The sequence below is a fragment of the Panthera pardus genome, unplaced genomic scaffold, assembly GCF_024362965.1.
Source record: "Panthera pardus isolate Hobbes unplaced genomic scaffold, ASM2436296v1 HiC_scaffold_25, whole genome shotgun sequence".
NCBI classification, from domain to species: Eukaryota; Metazoa; Chordata; class Mammalia; order Carnivora; family Felidae; genus Panthera; species Panthera pardus.
In genome coordinates, this window is record NW_026526821.1 from 24,689,111 (window position 1) to 24,713,823 (window position 24,713).

Genomic DNA, 24,713 nt, shown 5'->3' on the forward strand with positions numbered 1-24,713 from the left:
GGCATTTTAAAATATATCCACAAGCTCCCTTCAAAAGATGGAAACTAATATCCCACCTCTTGAATGTAGGCCAGATTTACTCTCTTCTACTGAATAGAATGTGGCAGGAAAGGGCAGTATGTGACATCCAAGGCTAGGTTATAAGAGGCAATGCCACAACAATGTATAAAGATGCAATTTTGTGACACCAATAACTGCAATGGGTGGTGACAAAGCTGTAAAAGAACAGTTTTTGTATGTTACTGAAATTAAGTGTTATAAATTCAAATTAGAGTATTATAACTTTCGGACTTTAAATGTAATCCCTGTGGTAACCACAAAGAAAATGGTTACAGAATATACACAAAAGGAAATAAGAAGGCAATAAAAATGTTTCACTACAAAATATCAACTAAACACAATGACAGTAATGAAGAAACGAATGACAGAAAAAACTGTAAGACATATGGAAAATAAATAGTAAAATGAGGAAGTCCCTCTTTACCAGTAATTACTTTACATGAAACAAGATTAAACTCTCCAATCAAAAGACAGAAAATGACAGAATGGCTTAAAACATCATCTATATGCTGTCTACAAGAGACTCAGTCTAGATCCAAAGACACAAATAGGCCAAAAGTGAAAGGATAGAAAAAGATACTCCATGTGACTATCCTAATGTCACACAAAATAGACTTTAAATCAAAAACGGATGGGGCGCCTGGCTGGCTTAATCAGAAGAGTCTTGATCTTGGGGTAATGATTTCAAGCCCTATATTGGGTGTAGACATTTAAAAATAAATAAATAAGGGGCGCCTGGGTGGCTCAGTCGGTTAAGTGTCTGACTTCGGCTCAGGTCACGATCTCACGGTCCGTGAGTTCGAGCCCCGCGTCGGGCTCTGGGCTGATGGCTCAGAGCCTGGAGCCTGCTTCAGATTCTGTATCTCCCTCTCTCTCTGCCCCTCCCCCATTCATGCTCTGTCTCTCTCTGTCTCAAAAATAAATAAACGTTAAAAAATAAATAAATAAAAAGCAATAAAAATAAATAAATAAAAGTTAAAAAAAAGTTACAAGACAAAAGATGTTACAATATTAATAAAAGGTGTGAAACAGCAAGAAGATTCAACTATAAACATTTACCCAGCTAATAACAGATCATCAAAACATATAAAGCAAAAACTGACATGTTTGAAGGGAGAAACAGACATTTCTCAGCTTACAGAAAGGATTGTATACCAAGTGGGATTTAATCCTGGAATGTAAGGATGGTTCAACAATAAAAATTCATCAATGTAACGTACCATATTAACAGAATGAAGGGGGGAAAAACACACGATTATTTCAATTGATAGAGAAAAAGCATCTGAAAAAATTTAATACCCTTCATGATAAAAACATTCAACACAGTAGAACTAGAAGGGAACCACCTCTATGTTAATAAAGGCCATATATGAAAAACTCCCAACTGACATCACATTCAATGGTGAAAAAATAAAAGCTTTTTGTCGAAGATCAGCAATAAGCAAGGATGGCCATTCTCACCATTTCCATTCAACATAGAACTAGAAGCCCAAAAAAAAGCAATTAGGCAAGAAAAAAATAAATAAAAGGCATCCAAATTGGAGAGGAAGAAGTAGAATTCTGTTTGAAGATATGATTGTATATATAAAAAACCCGAGAGATTCCACACACACAAAAAAACTATTAAAACTAAAACAAATTCAGCAAATTAACAAAACACAAAAATTAACACACACAAATCCAATGCATTTGTATTCATTAAAAATGAACAATCTAAGGAGTGCCTGAGTGGCTCAGTCAGTTAAGTGTCCGACCTTGGCTCAGGTCATGATCTCACAGTTTGTGAGTTCAAGCTCCATGTTGGGCTCTGTGCTGACAACTCAGAGCCTGGAGCCTGCTTTGGATTCTCTGTCTTCCTCTCTCTCTGCCCCACCCTGACTTGTGATCTGTCTCTCAAAGATGAATAAACGTTAAAAAAAAAAAAATTAAAAACAATCAACAATCTAAACAGGAAATTAAGAAAACAAACCCATTTATGTATAACATCAAAAATAGCAAGATACTTAGGAATTAACCAATGGAGTCAAAGACTTGTAAAACTATAAAACATTGCTGAAAGAAATTAAAGAAGACACAAATAAATGGAAAGACATCCTATGTTTATGGATTAGAAGTCTTAATACTGTTAAGATGTTAATACTACCTAAAGCAGTCTACAGAGTCAATGCAACTCCTATCAAAATCCCAATGTTTCTTGCAGAAATAGAAAATCCATCCTAAAATTCATATAGAATCTCCAGGGACCTTGGGCATCTGGGTGGCTCAGTTGGTTAAACTTCTGACACTTGATTTCAGTTTAGGTCATTACCTTGTGGTTTGCAGGATGGAGCCCCAAGTTGGGCTCTGCGCTGACAGTGTGGAGCCTGCTTGGGATTCTCTTTCTGTCCCCTACCCTGCGTGTGTGTGCACACGCACGTGTTCTCCCTCACAAAATAAATAAACTTAAAAAAAAAAAATCTCCAGGGACCTTAAATAACCAAAACAATCTTGAAAAAGAACAAATTTAGAGGACTTGTATTTCCTGATTTCAAAATTCAATACAAAGCTGCAATAATAAAAACTCTGTGATGGGGCGCCTGGGTGGCGCAGTCGGTTAAGCGTCCGACTTCAGCCAGGTCACGATCTCGCAGTCCGTGAGTTCGAGCCCCGCGTCAGGCTCTGGGCTGATGGCTCAGAGCCTGGAGCCTGTTTCCGATTCTGTGTCTCCCTCTCTTTCTGCCCCTCCCCCGTTCATGCTCTGTCTCTCTCTGTCCCAAAAATAAATAAAAAACGCTGAAAAAAAAAAATTAAAAAAAAAAAAAGAATGCTTATAGATCAATAAAAATTTCTAAAAAAAAAAAAAAAAAAAACAAAAACTCTGTGATAATGGCATAAAGACATACAAACTTATTCTACTGGACTAAAAAGAAAGCCCCAAAATAAACTCTTACAAATAAAGTAAAATGTTTTTTGACAAGGGTGTCAAGACCATTCAATGGAGAAAGGACAGTCCTCTCAATAAATGGTGTTGGGAAAACCAGATATCCACCTGCAAAAGAATAAAGTTGGACCCTTACCTAACACCATTTACAAAAATTAAAAATGGATCAAAGACCTAAATGTTAAGAACTAAAAATAAAAACTCTTAGAGGAAAATAGGACAAACGCTTCACAACACTGGATTTAGCAATGATTCCTTGCATATGACACCAAAGATACAGGCAACAAAAGAAAAAATAGACAAACTGGACTTCACAAAAATTTTAAATTTTATGCAAAAGATGCTATCAACAGAATGAAAGGCAACCTACAAAATGGGAGGAAATATTTGCAAATCATTCATCTAAAGGATTAATATCCAGGATACAGAGAATTTCTAAAACTCAACAACAATAAAAATCTTAACTCAAAAATGGAGGGGTGCCTGGGTGGCTCAGTTGGTTAATTGTCTGACTCTTGAATTTGGCTCAGGTAATGATCTAACTGGTTCGTGTGTTTGAACCCTACGCCTCACTAACAGTGTGGAGCCTGCTTGGGATTCTCTCTCTCTGCTCCTCTTCTGCACACACATGTCTGCACAGGCACACTCTCTCTCTCAAAATAAATAAATAAATGTAAAAAAAAAAAAAAAAAAAAAAAAAAGGACAAAGTGCATGAACACATTTCTCCAAAGAAATGACAGGCATTTCTCCAAAGAATGGCCAGTAAGTACATAAAAACACTTAATCCCCCCTAATCATTAAGGAAATGCAAATAAAAACCCACAATGAAATACCAACTTACGCCCATTAAGATGGTTACTATAAAAAAAAAGTTGTCAGGGATATGAAGAAATTAGAACACTTGTGCACTAATGTAAGAATGTAAAAGGATACAGCTACTGTGGGAAGCAGTATAGTAGGTCCTCAAAACTAAAGAGTTACAATATGATCCAGTAATTCTACTTGTTGTTATATATCCAAAACAATTGAAAGTAGGATCTAAAAAAAGTATCTGTACACACAAGTTCATAGCACCATTATTCACAATAGCTAAAATGTAGAAGTAACCCAAGTGTCCATCAATGGTTGAATGGATAAGCAAAATGTGGTATATACACACAATAGAATAATATTAGGAAGGAAATTAAAAGGAAGGAAATTCTGACACATGCTATAACATGGATGGACCTTGAGAACATGCTAAATGAAATAAGCCAGTCACAAAAAGATGATTCCACATTGGGGCGCCTGAGTGGCTCAGTTGGTTAAGCATCTCACTTCGGCTTAGGTCATGATCTCACAGTTCGTGACTTTCAGCCCTGCATCAGATCAGCTCTCAGCTGTCAGCACAGAGGCTACTTCGGATCCTCTGTCCCCCTCTCTCTCTGCCCCTCCCCCGCTCTCACTCTCTCTCTCTCAAAAATAAACTTAAAAAAAAAAAAAAAAAAAGGTGATTCCACTTATGTGAGGTACCTACAGCAGTCAAATCAGAGACAGAAAGTAGAGCCATAGTTACCAAGGACTCTGGGAGGAGGGAATGTGAAGTTATTGCTTAATGGGATACAGAGTTTCAACTATGCAAGAAGAAAAGAATTCTAGAGATGGACGGTGGTGATGACGGCACAGTGATATGAATTAGTACTTAGTACCACTGAATCATACACTTAAAAATGGGTTTTTTATTTTTTATTTGAGAGAGAGAAGACATATGCAAGCAGGGGAGAAGGGCAGAGAGAGTGAGAATCTCAAGCAGGCTCCACACTAAGCAAGGATCCTGATGTAGGGCACAATCCCACAACCTTGGGACCATAACCTAAGCCAAAATCAAGAGTCGGCGCTCAACTGACTGAGCCACACAGACGCCCCTGAAAATGGTTTTGATGGGAAATTTACTGTTATACACATTGTACCACAATTGAAAAAAAAAAAAAAAAAAAGGATGACACCACTTGCTCTCAGGTCACTTGCTCCAGGGAAGCCAGCTGCCAATTTGTGAGGAGACTCCAGCAGCCCTAGAAAAAGGTGTATGTTGCAAGGACCTGAGGCCTCCCACCAACAGCTAGCACCAACCCACCAACCATAGCAGTGAGACACCTTGGACACTGATCCTCCAGCCCCCACTCAAGCCTTCAGAGAACTGCAGCCTCAACCAACATCTTGACTGTGTCTTAATGAAACTCAGAGTCAAAGCCATCCAGCTAAGCCACTTCTGAATTTCTATCCCACAGAAACCATACAGATAAAAAATATTTGTTTTAACTGCTAAATTTTGGGATAATTTGTTATGCACTAATAGAGAAACCACTGGATAAAAGGCTATTGGAAAATAGGATATTTGTATGGTCTCAAAGTATTATCCCACATTTTACTTACCAATTGCAGAAGGGAAAAGTATACTACTATAATGCAGAGATCTGTTTTGTTTTGTTTTGTTTTCTACAACAGTGGGTAGAAGCAATGGATGTTACTGAAAATCCTACAATGCAGCACTCCACAACAAAGAACGATCCAGCCCAACATATCATAGCACCAAGATTAAGAAACACTGCCTAGGGGCACCTGGATAGCTGTCATTTAAGTGTTCGACTTCAGCTCTGGTCATAATCTCATGGTTTGTGAGTTTGAGCCCCGCGTCAGGCTCTGTCCTGACAGCTCAGAGCCTAAAGCCTGCTTCAGATTCTGTGTTTCCCTCTCTCTCTACCCCTTCCCCACTCTCATTCTGTCTCTCTCTCAAAAATAAACACTAAAAAGAAAGAAAGAAAGAAAGAAAGAAAGAAAGAAAGAAACCCTGCCAAAAGAAATAAAAGCAATATTCACTTATTCACTTAAAATCTGTATGGGAGGGGTACACTCTCTCGAAAGTAAAAAAAAAAAAAAAAAAAAAAAAAATTAAAAAACTTATATAGGAATGTTTATAGTAACTCTGCTCATAATTGCCAAAAAATGTCAGACAACCCAATATCCCTCAACAGGTAAACTGATAAACTGGTGCATTCATACCCTGGAATACTACTCAGCAACAAAAAGAAACAAACTACTGATACGTGCAACAACTTGGATGAATCTGGAAGGCACCAATCATACTGATTGAAACCAAGTCTCAAAAAGTTACATATGTATTACTCCATTTATGTGACAGTCTCCCAAAGACAAAATAATAGGGATAGATAACAAATCTGTGGCTGTGAAGAGTGGAGGGTGGATAGGACTACAAAATGAAGTACAAGGGAGGTTTCTGGCATGATGGAACTATTCTGTATCCTGACTGTGGTGTTGCAAAAACCTACACATATGTTAAAGTTCATACAACTGTACACATACACACACAAAAGCCAATTTTACTGTATAATTATTTTTTTAAGATTTTTATTAAGTTTATTTATTTTGAAAGACAGAGCATGCAAGCATACCTGTGTATAAATGAACAGTGGAGGGGCAGAGAGAGAATCCCAAGTAGGCTCCGCACTGTCAGCACAGAGCCCTATGTGGGTCTCGATCTCACCAACCCTGAGATCATGACCTGAGCTGAAATCAAGAGTCAGACACTTAACCAACTGAACCACCCAGATACCCCTATATGATGTTGTTGTTTTTTTAAGTAACATTTCAAACATTAAAAAAAAAAAAAAAAAGAAAAAAGGGTACATAACCAATGTACTATGTTGAGAAGTGTCTCCCCCAAAATTTGTCTACCTGAAACCTCAGAATGTGACCTTACTTGGTCTTATAGGGTCTTTGCAGATGTAATCAAGTTAAGATGAGGAGAACCTTATTTCAATGACTTGTGACCTTATAAGAAGAAAATTTGGACATAGAGACATGCACAGAATAAAGATAAGGTGATGACACACAGAATACCACATGAAGACAGAGGCAGAGATTGGAAAGAAGCATATACAAAGCCAAAGAATGCAAGGATCACCAACATCCATCAGAAGCTATGAGAGGCACAGCATAGATTCTCCCTTCTGATAAATTCCAATCCTGCTGACCCCTTATTTTGGTCTTTTAGACTCCAATACTGTGATAGAATAAGGTTCCATTGTTTTAAAAACTAGCCAGTGTGTATAACTTGTTAGAGCAATTCTAGGGAACTGCTACATCCTATGACTCTATTTAAATGACATTCTAGAAAAGGAAAAACTGTTGGGACAGAAAACATCAGTGCTTCCTAGAGGGATGCATGGGTGGCTCAGTGGGTTAAGCATCTGACTCTTGATCTCAGCTCAGGTCTTGACCTCAGGGTCCTGAGTTTAAGCCCCATGTTGGGCTCTGCGCTGGGAATGAAGTCTACTTAAAAAAAAAAAAAAAAAAAAAAATATGGGCACCTGGGTGACTCAATCAGTTGGGCGTCCGATTCTTGATTTTGGCTCAGGTCATGATCCCAGAGTTATGGGATTGTGCCCCACATCAGGCTCCAAGCTGGGCTTGAAGCCTGCTTAAGACTCTCTCTTCCCCCACCCTGCCCCTCTTCCCAGCTCTTGCTCGCGCGCGCGCTCTCTCTCTCTCTCAAACAAACAAACAAACAAACACAAAGGACTACAAGACTGCAAATGTCTGTCAAAATTCAAAGACCTGTACACTACTAGAAAAGGATTAATTTTACTATGTGCAAGTTACATCTCAATAAACTTAACTAAAAAAAAAATAAAAAAGTATTCTGTGAATGACAAAAAAATGCTAATCTAGTTTCCACAATATAAAGGGGAAAAAAATGACTCTAGCTCTCCTATGTATCTTGGGGAGATCTCTCGAGGACCCATTCTTCCTTTCCAGTACCTCCCTTCTACCTTCATATCTCACTGCTAAATTAACTTATCTTTTTTAATGTCCCTTTTATTTTATAATCTATCCTTCGTTAACCCCCTCTTCCTTCTCCTAACACTCAATTTTTAAAACATCTTCAACTTTGCCTCTATCTACAGCTTTAACATTCATAAGATATAGAGACAAGATGGATACCTCTGCTTTAACTTCCTATCAAAAATAACTGACTTTTTACATGATTTTGAAAAAGCTTTCACAATCAAGTACAGTGATGTGGATATCTTCACCTGGTAAAACACTGTGACTTGAACCACTGAAGATATCAGTTTGAATCTAAGATACAGTACAATATTAAAATTATCTATTACCTCTTAGTCTGTCAGTTACAAAAAAAAAACTTAAAATAGGGTCAGCTTTTATATTATTTGAGTAATGTTTACTATCACACTAGAAAAATGTGACAGAATGTCTAATGTAGAAAAGAGGTGTTAAAACATTGCCAGAGGTGAAAACTAACCTTAACATCTTCCTGAAAGGCAGTAGAAATAAAAATATGGAGAAAGGCACACTTCACAAGATCATTTCAGTAGATCTTGTCCCATAGGCAACAAACAGCAAACTAGCCTTATTTTAAACCATGTATCCTAATTAAAGAAAAATAATTAGTCAGGATATTATGAAATTTGCTTGTTTTCAGAAATAACATATCCAACATAATCAGTTATTTTTATAGGTCACATCTATTTTGACCTAGAAAACTTTCCAATAATTTATATGGACGTATCATTCTTAAAAGAAGCCACCAAAAAGACATTTCAGAAAACGTACTAAGCCAGTAAGGAGAAAAACTGCTTGTTGAAGCACAAGTACAAAGAGCTAAAGTACACAGGGGTATTCAGAGAACTAAAACCTAATGAAGTCTAACTCTCAAACAGCCTTACTGAAGTACACAAGTATAGGCGTGCCTGGGTGGTTCAGTCGGTTAAGTGACCGACTTCAACTCAGGTCATGATCTCAGGGTTCATGGGTTGGAGCCCCGCCTCGGGCTCTGTGCTGACAGCTCAGAGCCTGGAGCCTTTTTCAGATTCTCTCTCTCACTCTCTCTCTCTCTCTCTCTCTCTCTCTCTCTCTGTGTCTCTCTCTCTTTTCCTCCTCCTCCTCCTCCTTCTCTCTCTCTCAAAAATAAATAAACATCAAAAAAATTTTTTTCATAAAATAAAATACAGAAGTATACACTGCAACTGTAAATACTGAGTAGTCTCCTTTGGACAAGGCCACTTGACCATGTTCTCAAATCACCACTCAAGTGAAAGAGCTATGTTTCAAAGCATGGGTTTTAAAAATTCTGTATTCATTTGCCATCCACTACTGTGAAGAATGGAGCCTCAATTCCGTTGAAAGTGGAACATGGAGGTGGTAATGGTTCCTGTGCATGCAACCAGTAGCCACACCACCCAGCTGGATTGAAAACTAGATCCTGCTCTCTGCAGTCACTGTAGCAGGGACTAACTAGAAGGAACAATGTTTAGAACCCATTCTCCACTAATGATAGCAAAGGAACTGAACTTGGTGTATGAGTTCCTGAAGGAATTGTTAGAGGGGGGTAAGAGTTCTTTGGGTTGGGCTAAAAGGTATATACTCATTTCCATAACATTCTCAGTAAGTGGGAATGAACTCAAACCCACGCATGATGGGGAAAAGTTGCCTTCTTATTTACTGGAAAAAGTTACGTTAGCAGAGAGAGATGTAAACCATTCCCTCTCCCTCTCAAAAGTGACACCTTGGCTCTGAACATCATGTGAATGATCTCAGATAAATGAAAGCTCCCTTCCCATTTTCCAACCAAGTGTATGGGTGTGGATCTAAAGCATATGCATCAAAAGATGATTATCTTATTCAAAGAGAAAACACAAAGGTATAACTTTCCTTTAAAAAAAAATTTTTTTTTAACGTTTATTCATTTTTTGATAGAGAGGGTGTGAGTAGGGGAGGGGCAGAGAGAGAGGGAGACACAGAATCTAAAGCAAGTTCCAGGCTCTGAACTGACAGCACAGAGCCCAACGCGGGGCTTGAACTCACGGACCGTGAGATCATGATCTGAGCTGAAGTCGGACACTTAACTGACTGAGCCACCCAGGCACCCCCAAAGGTATAACTTCCAAGGTTCAATAGTATGACAACAGAATCTAAGGAAACTGGCACCAGAATCAAACTTTTAGCATTTATTTGCTGGTTTGAACTCTGTACCCACTACTTTAGGTGATTTTCCCTCTGTTCTCTCAAACAGCTAACAAATATTTTAATATTAACTACTATCACAAGTTATTTCCTGTTTTTGACTATCTACTGCTAGAGTTTCATGATTTGATATGCCACAATAAATATAACTACCATTGTGCTACAATAAATACTGCTCTCTTTTGCAAACAATGCTTGTGTGAAATTATACAACCTAATTACATATAAGGTTGAACTTCCTGGCTCCCAGGAAACTCTGGTTTCTGACCATCTCTTAACACCCATGAATTGCCCTCAAAATACAAGATCCTGATAGCCACCATCCCTCATCCTTCCAACAAACCTTTCTCAGATCATTTCTAAACATAATCTAAGAACTATCAAGTAAACTAGAGGCAATATTAATGAGTTACTGAGTATTATGTATGTATACACTATAAACAAATTTATACACATTTTTATTTAAAGGAGCCAAAAAGCATTGTTACTCAAATTGTATCAAAAACCCAGAAAAAAATCACATAGAATCATTTACATCCAAGGGCCATAAGTAATTGTGGGGGGAGGGGAGAAGAGAAAACTATCATTTACCCATTAGTAAATAAATAGAATTATAAAAGCAGAGCCAATTCTATACTCCAATTTGGGTCTGTAGGTTTTCACCTTAGTATTCTATCCAAAGACTACCGCCTCTATTTTGACTCCAAAAAGATGCTAAATAAAACTACTATTTCAAAGAAGTCAAAATATCAAACACATCTTATTTGTTCTTGTAAGTAAGCAAATGGAAATCCAAGAAAGTTAAATGGATTGCCCAGTCAGGCAAAGATTTCTTACATGTGACAACAAAAGTACCACCCATAAAAGAAAAAATTGAAAAATTAAGCCTCATCATGGGAATGCAAGCTGGTGTAGCCACTCTGGAAAACAGTAAGATTCCTCAAAAAACTAAAAATAGAGCTACCCTATGACCCAGCAATTGCACTACCAGGCATTTATCCACGGGATACAGGTGTGCTGTTTCGAAGGGACACATGCACCCCCATGTTTATAGCAGCACTATCAACAATAGCCAAAGTATGGAAAGAGCCCAAATGTCCATTGATGGATGAATGGATAAAGAAGATGTGGTATATCTATACAATGGAGTATTACTTGGCAATCAAAAAGAATGAAATCTTGCCATTTGCAACTACGTGGATGGAGTTGGAGGGTACTATGCTAAGTGAAATTAGTCAGAGAAAGACAAAAATCAGATGACTTCACTCATATGAGGACTTTAAGAGACAAAACAGATGAACATAAGGGAAGGGAAACAAAAATAATATAAAAACAGGGAGGGGGACAAAACAGAGGAGACTCATAAATATGCAAAACAAACTGAGGGTTGCTGGAGGGGTTGTGGGAGGGGGGATGGGCTAAGTGGGTAAGGGGCACTGGGGAATCTACTCCTGAAATCATTGTGGCACTAGATGCTTACTAATTTGGATGTAAATTTAAAAAAATAAATCGATAAATTTAAAAAAATTAAGCCTCATCAAAATTAGGAACTTCTACTTTTCAAAAGACACTATTAAGATAATGACAAGATAAGCAAAAGCTGGGAGAACATATTTGTAAAATACATATCTGAGAGAGGATATATCCAGAATTTACATAAAACTCTTAAAACTCAATAACAACAATCCAATAAAAATAGACTGTCCAAAGTCAGAACAAAAGATGTGGCCCAAACCAGAGATCTCTAGCTTTGTTCAGTGTTCATGATTTAAAACCATGGTTCCAGGGCACCTGGGTGGCTCAGTTAAGTGACCAACTCTTGATTTCAACTACTGATTTGGGCTTAGGTCATGTTCTCACAGTTCATGAGATCAAGCCCGCGTTGTCAGCATGGAGCCTGCTTGGGGTTCTCCCTCTCCCTGTTTCTGTCCCTCTCTCTCTCTCAGAATAAGCATTTAAAAAATAAATAAAAATGAAACCATGGTTCCTTAAAGGTGCCAAAAAGATAACAGGAAAACAAAATATACTTATGTCATTGCTACACTTGAACTTACTCAGGTTTGTCCTTTTCAAAATTAAGATCTATATCAAGTCTAGGATCACTCCTAACCTCCTCTTGTCTAAAACAAAAACAAAAAACCCTAATAAATAGCAGTCTCAAAGTAAGTAATCCCAAATCATTACATAACAAAAAGTTAAGAAGTGAGAGGTGCCTGGCTGGCTCAGTTGTTGGAGCATGTGACTCTTGATCTGGGTCAGGGTTGTGAGTTCAAGCTCTGCATTGGGTGCAGAGATTACTTAAAAATAAAATATTTAAAAAAAAAAAAAAAAAAAAAAAGAATCACTGAGGGGCACCTGGCTGGCTCAGTAAGTAGAGCAAGCAACTCTCAATCTTGGGGTTGTGAGTTCGAGCTCCACGTTGGGTATGGAGGTTACTTTTTAAAAGGTGAATGAGATTGAAATGATGAAAACAGGAATTACAAAAAGTAAAACCCTTCTTTGGATACCTCAAGCTTACTTGTATTTTTTTAGGCAAACAGTAACAGCAAGCCTCTTAGACAAAAATCAAAGTTCTTTTAATAAGAAATTTTCCTTCTCTAAAATGAAAAATTTTTTAACGTCTATATTTTGAGAGTGAAAGAGAACACACACATCTGCAATGATGTGAGTGGGGGAAGGGCAGAGGGAGAGAGAGAATTCCAAGCAGTGCCTGCTACACAAGGGGCTCAAGCTCACAAATCGTGAGATCATGACCTGAGATGAAACAGAGTCATGACGCTCAACCAACTGAGCCACCCAGGCGCCCCTCTAAAATGAAATTTAAGTAACACAGGGACTTCTTTGCCTAAAAGCATAATCTTTCATAAATGTTTACCCCACCAAGTAAGTTGTTAAAAGAGAATACAGAACTCCAAAACTATAATGAAGGCTTTGCCCCAATCAACCTTTACCTTTCCAGAAAGCCCTACTTTTAACCTTTTATCATCAAACATTTACTAAGGGCCTATACATTGGAGAGAATGGTTCTTGTTGCTTTGCCAACAACAGGAAAGGAGAAGAGCAGTAGACTCAGAAACAGAAAAGATATGGACAGAAGCCTATAAAATAATTAAGACACCAAATCCAAACAATCCAATTAAAAAATGGGCAAAGGACTTGAGCAGACATTTCTCAAAAAATATACTAGCAGCTAGTAAGTACATGAAAAGACAGTATCATTAATCATTAGAGAAATGAAAATCAAAACTACAAAGAGATACCTATTCACTCATTAGGATGATTATTTAAAAACAAAACAGAAAATAACAAATGTTGGTTTAAGTGTGGAAAACAGGAATTCTTGTGCACTGCCAGTGGGAATTTAAAATGGTATAGCTGCTATGGAAAACAGTATGGTGGTTCCTCAAAAAATTAAACACAGAATTACCGCACGATCCCGGAATTCCATTTCTAGGGATATACCTAAAAATACTGACTCAGAACAGCACCCACATTCATAACATCATTATTCACAATAGCCAAAAGGTGAAAATAAGCTAAATGTCCATGAACAGATGAATGGATAAAATGTGGTACACACATAAAATGGAATATTAGCCTTAAAAAGGAATGAAATTCTGACACATACTAACACATGAACCTGAAGACATGCAAAGTGAAACAAGCCAAACATAAAGGACAAATAATGTATGATTCCACTTACATGAGGTTCCTAAAATAGTCAAATTCTATACAGAGACAAAAAGTAGCATAGTGGTTACCAGGGGTTGAAGGAAGGGGAATGGTTGAGTTATTTTTTAATATGCACTGAGTTTCAGTGAGATGATGAAAAACCTCTTGAGGATGCACAATGGTAATAGCTACACAACAAAGTGAATGTACTTAATGTCACTAAACTAAACACTTAAAAATGGTTGGGGCGCCTGGGTGGCTCAGTTGGTTAAGCGCCCAACTTTGGCTCAGGTCATGATCTCACAGTCTGTGGGTTCGAGTCCCGTGTTGGGCTCTGTGCTGACAGCCTGGAGCCTGCTTTGGATTCTGTGTCTCCCTCTCTCTCCGCCCCTCCCCCATTTATGCTCTCTCTCAAATAAATGTTAAAAAAAATTTTTTTGTAAATGGTTAAAATGGTCAATTTTATGTCATGTATATTTTACCACAATAAGAAACAAACAAAAAATAATCAGGACGGATAAGTTCATCATTTTCATTGTTACTACAGATGAAAATATCAATTTATATGGTAAAATAAACTTACAGGGCTGACTGAACATAAGCACTCCATTGTTTCATTCCCTCCTGAAACACCAGCAAAACAAAATAAAGAAATACAGTATAAAACCCTCAAGGACAAAGACAAAGGGCAAGGAGATAACAGCTGATAAAAGCAACACTCTAGACAAAGAAAAGCCGTAGTAACTAAGTTCTGCACATTTCAATATATATATTGAATACAGTTTTTAATTAAGACCTGTAGTAAATATCTTTCCTCCAAAAAAAATTTAAGAACAGAAAAAGATAATCTGGGATTTCCTTTTGACTACTGACTTTCCACAGAAACAAATGCAGCTAATCCCTCTCTCGTGTTCCTTGCCTTCCCACTTCCAAAGCTATCTATAATTAAATGAATCACCTGGAAATCCCTTTCAATATTCAGAATAAATGAATTCCAAAAACTAGGTTAGACCATGCTTACAAAAAAAATCTCTTCTCCATAAATGAGACTTAGATTTAGCTCAAATCTATTCACCCTACTGCTGCATCTCTCTGACGACAGCAACTTTTTGTACTTTTCAGAGGTTCGGTTCAGTACTTTTATTCATCAATGAGGGAAATATTGCTGCATCTCAAGTATTCTTAATACTCAGGCTACATCTAACATACTACTCAGCTTACTTACCAAAAAGCCTACTTAGAATAACTACATTTGGCATTTTAGCCAAGGAATAACTTCCCTGCAACATGTCACAAAAATTTTCATGAGAAACTATAAACAAGCCAAAAGACCTAGTGAAAATAAAATCCTAAAAATCACTTTCTAAAGTTATACAGGATACACATTCCACCTTTCTACAACATTTATCAGTTTCTTTAAACATTCTAGATCATGAATTAATTATCATGTCAAGTTTCTGCAGCAAAATTCTATATCTTTCCCATGAGCACGCTATTTGTCAGTGTTTCCAAACTTTGGTAAATACAAAAATTCCACGTATAAAGTCTAATGAAACTTAATAGAGGTTAACAGAGATCACCAAAAATCCAAAACTAGAAATGTGATAAGCAGCTAAACTACTTTGTTTCCTCTTTTATCTATTCTACTTGTGCAAGCCAGGAAATCATAAGACTATGTATGTGATCCATCAATAAGGAGGGTGCTAAGGCTGAGAGAGTGATAAAGCAAGATCCATAACATGAAAAAGGAGGGATAATAGTATTATCTTCACGTATCCCAGTCTTTACAAAAGAATGAATAGGGGAAAAGCTTTCACAATTGGCCCTCTTTATCTACTGCAGGGTCCCACTGTCACAGGGTGACCCATATATATGCTTTTGTGTCTTATACAATCTTTTGTCCTTTCCTTTTCATTCCCACTATCACCTGCCTCCCTAGCCTCGTCACCTTGCCTCCAGAAACTACCAACCCTAGTAAATTCTGTAGACCTCAATATTACCTAATAAATTGCCATAAAATACCATTTTATCCTGTCAGTCAATAGGACTTAAGGTTATCCCAAAACAAGAAGTCTGGTCTTTTAATTTTTCCAAGCTTTCTTGTATTACCAGGCCCACATACAGCCTCTTCAAACTAATCTAAACTCCAACTAATCTACTCACTGTACTACTACCATCTGAAGTCCATTCCGGTCTCCATACCTTTGCCCATTCTGAATTCCACTCTTAAATAACTTTCCTCCTCCTCTCTGCCTTAATAATTATTCTGCATACTTCTCATTCAGCCCTAGACTGCTCTGAGGTATTGCATGAACTGTTTTAAAACTTTATGTGGGTAAGGACTTTCTTCCCAGAAGGCAGGGAACATGGGTTATGATGCAAAAAGTCAAGCGCCAGAACAGAGGTTGCAAAGTGGCAACCCATAAGACAAATCCTACCCACAGTGGTGATTTGCTTGGCCCACAGTGTTTATATTATGATTTCAAAAGTTGCCAATGTTAAAAAAGTAAATAAATAAAAGGTTTCTCACAAAACCTAGATTCCCTGCTTCTGTTTAGAAAAAAAAAGATATTCAGGCCACACGTCGTCCTGTACTCCCCACTAGGTCAATAGTTAGCCGATACTGAATTACACTTTTTTTTAAATGTTTGTTTATTTATTTATTTTGAGAGGGAGGGAGAGAGAGAGAGAGAGAGCACACACATGAGCAGAGGAGAGTCAAAGAGACAGGAAGAGAGAGAATCCTAAGCAGGCTTCAGGCTCTGTCAGCACAGAGCCTGGAGTCTGCTTCAGATTCTGTGTCTCCCTCTCTGTCTGCCCCTCCCCTGCTCACACTTTGTCTCTCTCTCTCAAAAATAAACAAACATTTAAAAAAAAAAAAGTTGGACGCTTAACCAACTGAGCCATCCAAGCACCCCATGAATTATGTATTTTTTATTGGTTAAAATGGTCAATTTTACCTTTAACTTTTTAAAAGGATAAACCAAAGGAGTGCCTGGGTGGCTCAGTCGGTTGAGCGTCCGACTTCAGCTCAGGTCATGATCTCCCTGTCCGTGAATTCGAGCCCCGTGTCAGGCTCTGTGCTGACAGCTCAGAGCCTGGAGCCCACTTCGGACTCTGTCTCCCTTTCTTTCTGCCCCTCCCCTGCTTTCTCTCTCTCTCTCAAAAATAAGTAAATGTTAAACACATTTTTTAATAAAATAAATAAAAAATTAAAAGGTAAGCCAAAGCTACTTAACAGCTACCTCATTAGAGGAACATGAATTCCCTAGTTCACTTAATCCCAACCTGATCATTATTATTTAAAATGTTCATTTAGCCCTTATAGGCATTTAAATTTACAATGCTCACCCTAGATAAGCTTACTTTATGAATTAATGAATTGAGACAATAATTTTAAGACAAGGTTGGTAGGAATGATAATAACAGTAGCAACTAATACTTGAACCAACTATTGTTCAAGCAAAAATACATTATCTTATTTAATCCACACAACCATATATAGTAATATGCTATTACTATTCCTAGTTTACAGATGAGGAACTTGCCCAAAGTCATCCTCCAATGCATGGTAGAGCCAAAATTCAAAACCAAACTCCAGTACACATTGTTAACCCCTACAATATGATTCCTTTCGAGTAGCATCCTCTCCTCTGTGACTAACTGGATTCCCTGGAACAACTAATCAAGGCTAAATTATAGATCTTACTCTTTCTCTGAATGAATAAGAAGCAAACCAAAGTCCACCTAAACATGCCATCCAGATGGCATTTGGATATTTTCCATATCTTAAAAGAAAAATTTCTCTGTCACTGACAGAAAAAACGTCAGATCCAATAAAATATACATTTTCGCAGAAAGCAAGTATGTTATCAAACATTTCTGGAGTGTGGCAAGCTCAAATATGCAAATGAATTCTTAGATTAAAACCATGAAGTGATGATACAGTATAAAACTTCCTGGGACAGAAGGGAAAATTAGGGTAAGCAGTTTCCAGGTGTGAAAAAATACTCGAACTTTCTTGAGGGCAGGGACTGCTTTTTTTTCAGCATGAGTCTCTACAATACACAGCACAGAGCAGCACTTAGCACATATTCAATTATATTAAAGGAAGCAAAAGACTAAAGTTAGCACTTTAAACTGCAATGCAGTGTGATCTTCATTATAGTATTTATCACCTTGCTTTTTATAATAATTACTCGTAAGGAGCACCTGGGTGGCTCAGTCGGTTAAGCGTCTGACTTCGGCTCAGGTCATGATCTCACAATCCTGGGATCCATGTCAGGCTCAGTGCTGGGCTGGGTGTGGAGTTGGCTTGAGATTCTCTCTCTCTCTCCCTTTCTCTCCGCCCCTCCCCTCCATAAATAAATAAACATAAAAAAAAAAAAAAAAAAAGACTGGGTGAGGCCCCTGGGTGGCTCAGTCTGTTAAGCTTCAGGTCACGATCCTTCAGGTCAGAATCTCGTGGTAGATGGGTTCCTGCTGACAGCCCAGAGCCAGGAGCCTGCTTTGGATTCTGTGTCTCCCTCTCTCTCTCTGCCCCTCCCCTGTTTGCTCTCTCTTTCTCTCTCTCCCTCTCAAAAAGAAATAAACATTAAAAAATAAAAAGAATAGGGGGACCTGGGTGGCTCAGTCAGCTAAGCGTCTGACTTTGGCTCAGGTCATGATCTCACGGTTTGTGGGTTTGAGCACCATGCTGGGCTCTGCGCTGACAGCTCAGAGCCTGGAGACTGCTTTGGATTCTGTGTCTCCCTCTCTCTGCTCCTCCCCAAATTGTGCTAAGATAAAATAAAAATTTAAAAATTTTTTAATAAAAATAAAAAATTTTTAAAGAAGACTTCCATTTCTTTAAAAAAAAAAAAAAAAAAGATATTTCTAAGGCCTATCTTATATTGTGATATCAAGAAAGCCCTAAAAAATTAGTGAGTCAGCCCATGAAACACAAAATATAATCAAAGAGTGAGCTAGAAGAAAACTGAGAGATCATCATGTTCAATACCTTTAATAGACAAGTGAGGTAGCGGAGGCCCAGGGATTTAAGTGAATTGCCCAAGACTACAGAACTAAGTAACAAGTAATACCAAGGATAGAACCCAGGTCTCCTGAATGTTGCCCTAGTTTTCTTTCCACAAAGAACTATTCTGTGAGCTCAGGATGCAGTGGATACTTTTGGAAATATTTTAAAGATACTTGGTATGGAGAATGATCTTTCCCAACACATAACTTTTTGTGAGGTATTACATCACCATTAAAGAAATGAAAGCTGCCTTGTTCTTTTGCTGCAGATAACACCATCTCCTTCCCCCCCCCTTTTTTTTTTGCTCTATGTATTTTTCATTTTCATGTATTTCCTTTCATTATTTTTGAGAATTCTTCTCACCATGTCTTGTTTATCTACTTTCCCTCTTAGCCACTTCCTTTCCTACTATCTTTCACAAAGCTCCCCCTATCTCCTTCCTTTCTCTCCATAATTATAAAAAAGAACAGAGTAAGCACACATTTTTTAATAGTAATGGCCATGGACACCATAACAAGCAAATCATAGTCTTGGTCTTTAAGCATTTACAGGACAATTAACAAAAATATAAACTAAACACAAAGGGTCACACAGAGGTACGAATAAACACTGATGTTTACGGTGAAGAAAGGAATCTAAGTATGGATAGGACATTTATATGAAGAGAAGTGGTAATGATAACAAAGAGCCGCAAGGTTAGAGTGAGGCAAGTGAAAGGGACAACTCTTTGTCCTATTCAGCTTTCTCACCTACCAATTCATTAGTTCTACTTCATTCACTCCTTATTCTCTTCCTGTTTGACTGTTATCATGCTCTACTTTTCTTTCTTATCCAGTAGTCTTCTTTTTCTCTCTCCTGATCCTTTAAAGTGAATTTGTCCTGTTCTCATGTTTTCCTTCTCAGTATTACTGCCAATGACTTGTAGACTCAAGTCTACAAGTAGACTTGTACTACTTGTAGACTTGTCTACTTGTAGACTCTCACGGTCCGTGAGTTCGAGCCCCGCGTCGGGCTCTGGGCTGATGGCTCAGAGCCTGGAGCCTGCTTCCGATTCTGTGTCTCCCTCTCTCTCTGCCCCTCCCCCGTTCATGCTGTGTCTCTCTGTCTCAAAAATAAATAAAACGTTAAAACAGCGCTAAGTGGGAAAAGTATATGTTCAAGAAAACTAGAAAAACAGAGAAGTCAAGGACGCCTGGTTTGGCTCATTCGGTTAAATGTCCAACTCTTGATTTCTGCTCAGGTCATAATCTGACATCATGGTCATGAGATCAAGCCCCACAGTACACTCAGTGCAGAGCTTGGAGCAGGCCTGGGATTCTCTCTCTCCCTCTCTCTCTACCCTTCCCCCGCAAATTCATTCTCTCTCTCTCTCTCTCTCAAATAAATAAACTTAAAAAAGAAAAAAAAAGTCAGAGCACCTAAAGTAAGGGCAAAGTGTGGCTCACAGGTTAATGCTTATAGAGGAGACTCGGTTTCAGATCCAAGTGGAAACTGCCTATTTCTTCAACATCCTCTTTCTCCTACCTCCCTCCCCACAGCAGTTATATGACCAGAGCTCACCCTCTGCACCATTCCTGCCCCCCAATCTCTTTCACAGGCCTGCCACCATACCTGAAGTTCTCACAGCTGGAGTCACTTCTTTGGGTTAAGGCGTTGTCTCCAGAAGGCCACTGTTAAATGCATGTTACCTGAGAGGGGAAGGAGGGTCCATTAACATGTTATTCCTATGGTTAAACATATCAGATTAGCAATGACCTTGGGAACCTGACAACACAATGTCTTTTTAAGTTTCATGGAAAAGGGGTACCTGGCTGGCTCATTTGGTAGAGCATGTGACTCTTAATCTTGGGGTCATGAGTTCATGCCCTATGTTGGACACAGAGATTACTTGAAAAAAATAATAAAATAAAAGTTTCATGGGATAGATCATTGGGGGAGGGGAGATAGATAGTTTTTGATAGGGCAGGCAGGATAAAGTGAGTCAAGGGGAAAAGGACCCAAACATAGTATGGGGATGAAGTCCACCTGGCTATGATGTCTGCATGACAAAATGAGGATGGCAATATAAGCATATACTCTAACTATTGGGGTCGCCGTAAGGATGATCCCTGCAACTTGGGAGGCTCCTAGGGATAGGAAAAGAAAAAGCACTTCAAGGATCAGAGTATAGTCAGTTCTGAATGCAAAAGAGCTGAAGTGGCAGCACTTTTCCAAATACAGAGCACTGCTAAACAGAAGGAAGAACAGCTCCTAGTTAATGACTACTAGTTGTGAGGCTAGTTTCCAACCCAATATTTTTAGCTGAGGGCCGATCTACTAACCAGATAATACTGTAATTCAATTCTGCAAATCCCCCACCTGCTAATTTATATTGACTCAAAACTAGCTTCATGTACAGCTACAAAAACCAACATGACTTTACTAAGCGCTTATTATGAGCCTAGAATTTGGCGAAATGCTGTAAGTATGAAAGAAAGAAAGAAAGAAAGAAAGAAAGAAAGAAAGAAAGAAAGAAAGAAAGAAAGAAAGAAAAAAGAAAGTAAGTCAGTTATATACTTTCGCCTTAACTCACATAAAGGAAACCAATCCCCAAACCTAAAACTGAGAGAATGGTGAGAAACAAGGAAGTGAAAAAAAAAAGCAGAAAACAAAAAAACCACAAACAGGTGACTACTTCCTATCAGTACTAACAACAAATGTCTTAAGTCAGAATAAATACAACAAAATTTACTTCTAGGCCAAAGTTCCTTGTCAAACTCTTACCTAAACAGTCAAGAGGCACAGGCTAGAAATACCCTTTTTCTTTCGGTCTAATACCAAAAGCTCTTTAGCAGCACACATTCATCTTGATAACACTGGAGAATAACAAACTAAGAGTTACAAACTCAGTTCTACTTCTAGCTCTAACTCTTAACTACTTTAGGTAAATTATTTAACCTGTTTTGGATTTTTTTTTTAAACAGAAAACTAACAGGTTGAACTAGTCTAAGGATGGCATATACCTGGCACATACATCTCCCACTAGATAACTGTGTCCACAGAAAGCATCACTAATCAATCATAACTCACTTTCCCAGAGAATACATATGACCCAAATCCTTCTCAATACCATGCTTCTGGCAGCTATTTCAAAGTTTGGTTGGTCCATAAACCAACATATATTTGCCACCATGGACTAAATAGTCCCTGCAATCTCTTCCAACTCTAAAATTCTAATACCAAGTTTCTGAGTGCGAGAGAAAAACACTTCAAACAATCTTAGATCAATAGTGTTGACAGTCATAAATTTCAGTCTAATCTCCAAGCTCCCCTCCAAACTGCACCCAATCTGGTTCTAACTTTTCAAAAGTGCTAATGAACAATACGTTCTCATACCATTAATATATATAACTTGGCAATGTTATTCAGATTTGCTAATGGGTTCTTTATACAGAACAAGAGTCTTTTACCCAGTCTGGACCTAAAAATTCCTCATCCAAAAATATGGCAACAATAATGCATTAGTAAATAACTAAATCCAATCCCTTGATCATCCCCACAGCCTCCCTCCAAAATCAAGCCTTTTCACCTCTCAGCTAGACTTCTGCAATAGCCATTTTCCATCCTTTTACTCTCATTACCAGAGCAATCTTTCTACAACACACGTACTGAGATCACTTTCCCGTTTAAAATCTGAATCCACTGCTAACATAAAATTCGAGTTTTTTAGCGTCATGCTTAGAACTTTTCATATGGTTACCTCCTTTTACCTTTCTGACCTCATGTCCCACAATGCTCTCCTTCCCCATCCCACTCCCTGAACCCTTTTTCTCCTACAATCTTCTGCATTTACACACAGCATTGTGTTTCCACTGTCCTATCCATCCTTTTCCCCACCCTTATCACACTCCTATTCATCATCTAAGACCCAACAGGACCAGGAGCAGTTCCCGTGACCTCCTGTGACCTCCTCGGCCAACCCCGGACAGAACTGGTCACTTCCTCTTCGGTCTCAAAGCTTTTTGAGAATTCCTTGGTAGGTCCACAGTACCGTTTGCCTCAGTGGTTCCCAAGATCAATGGAATTTCCTGAGGCATGTTTTAAAAAAAAAAAAAAAAATTCTTCAGGGCCAAAGCAGACCTACTAAATCAATCTCAGGAAAGGAGATCCTGGAATTCCTATTCTAATGGGCAAATTTGGGAACTACTGGTTTGTTTGTCTCTTCCAATAGATGAAAAGAATTTTTTAAAAAGAATTTAGAAATGATTCCCTCTAGAATACTGTGAAAAAGTATTTTGCACTTGTTTTTTATTTCATATCCTTTCTGACTTGATTCATATACTGAACATGAAGGAATTATTTTTGGACTCACACCCAAAAAACTTACATTCTCTGTTTAAAAACAGCAGCTGAATTTCCACCTTCATTTCTAATCTTAAGAATGAAGTAACTGTACCTCGAGTACATCTATGAATACACAGTGCAGGCTCTCAGCAATCTGCCATGAGAACTTTATTTCAACTGAGAAATCCTTAGCCGATTTTGAAGGTGGAAATACACTGCCTTTACACTTGCTTAAAATCGAATTATATTAGTAATAGATGTGGGAGACCCTAACTAAGTGCAATGATAAGTGGCTGGCACCAGTGCCTCATGAATTTTCAAAGAAAAAAAATCCCACTCTTCTGCCTCAACACTCACTCCCAAAAAGGTATACTGAAGCTGTAGAACCATGGCAGAAAACGTAACAAGATTAAGATACGCATACAACCAACAAACTAGTTGAGTTGTTACTGGGAAATCGTGAATTTCGGGTGGTTTGCGCGTTCACCTTGTTACACCTCTTTAGGCCCAAAGTCTACCTTCAGCGCACAAACCCTGTGTTTCTCTTTGAGTCGTGGCCCTGGACTGCGTCTGAACACTTGAGTTCCCCGCTTAGTTCCCCCTAAGTCACGTCCTCCTCACGTTTCGACCTTTAGAATACGTTCACAGCTACTTTTTTCTTTTCTCTGCTAAAGAAAAGGACACTCAAGGGGGAGGGCAGTGACAGCTCCCACGTCTGCAAAACTCGACGCCGGGAGGTGCCGACGGGGCGGCGGGCGCCGAAAAGGGCGCCGGGGCCGGGACCACCACGATGGGGGACAATGGAGGGAAGAGGGGAGTGGAAGAAAGAGGAGGCAGCCGCTATGCTGGGCCAGCCTCGCGACTAGGGGCTCCAAAAAGTCTCGGTAAGGCCAGCCGAGCGTCAGGTGGGCCCGGCCGCCGCCCCTCACAGGGCCACGTCGGCCGGAGCGGCCGCTGCCGCCGGGCCCGAGCGTAGGCCGGGCCGCGGGAGAGTGGCCCCCGGCGGGGCTGAGGGGCGCGGGGCCGGACCCTGCTGGCGCCCGCCACGGCCCAGCCCTCTCACGACTTGACGCCAGCAAGGCGAGGGGCTCCCCCACGCCGCCGGCCAGACAGTGGCTCCTCCGCGCCTCCGGCCAACCCACCCCTCGGCCACTAGCCCGAGCTCCCCGCGCCCCCCACGGGCACCGGCTCCGTGAGAGCAGTGGTGGCTCTAAGGACCCCACCCGCGCGCCCGCACTCCTTCACCCCTGGTTCTCCTCGGACACTCTCATGCGGGCTACCCCCTCTACCCAGAACTGCCCCCAGTCCGCCCGCCGGTGTTTACCGGGATTCGGGGCGGCGACGACTCCTCAGTCCCTCGACTAAGATGGCAGCCGGTCCCGAGCCCCGACCACAGCGACTAGAGCGAGTTGGCGGCCAACGCGCAGGCGCTCCGGCTCGGCAGGGATGTGGACCACAGGCCCCAGAAGGCCTTGCGCACCGGCCAGAAGGGTTGGCAGGAGCTGCGGAGTGCAGCTACAGCGGAGTTTGCTCGCCTCTAGATGGGAGGGACTCTGGGATTGCTCCCAACCGCTCTAGGCGTTTTTCGGGGTGTTTTGTTTTGTTTTTTTTTTTTTTAAAGCACCCTCCTTCCCCCAACCGCTAAAGATTGTAGCTGTGATTTCCAAACGCCAGTG

General features: G+C 39.4%; 1 protein-coding gene across 4 annotated transcripts in view; it reads right to left on the bottom strand.

Annotated features, from left to right (window-relative positions):
• The window catches only part of ITCH (itchy E3 ubiquitin protein ligase), a 141,954-nt gene extending 117,467 nt beyond the window's left edge, over positions 1-24,487 (bottom strand). For 3 of the 4 annotated variants that reach the window (XM_053890331.1, XM_019458734.2, XM_019458735.2), the window contains exons 1-2: positions 24,362-24,487; positions 20,326-20,402 (exon numbers count right to left, since the gene is read on the bottom strand). The gene's annotated coding sequence lies outside the window, so the exon portion shown is untranslated. The remainder of the gene's footprint in view (positions 1-20,325; positions 20,403-24,361) is intronic. The other variant, XM_019458736.2, reaches the window with a different exon arrangement.
• Between the last annotated feature and the right edge of the window lie 226 nt (positions 24,488-24,713).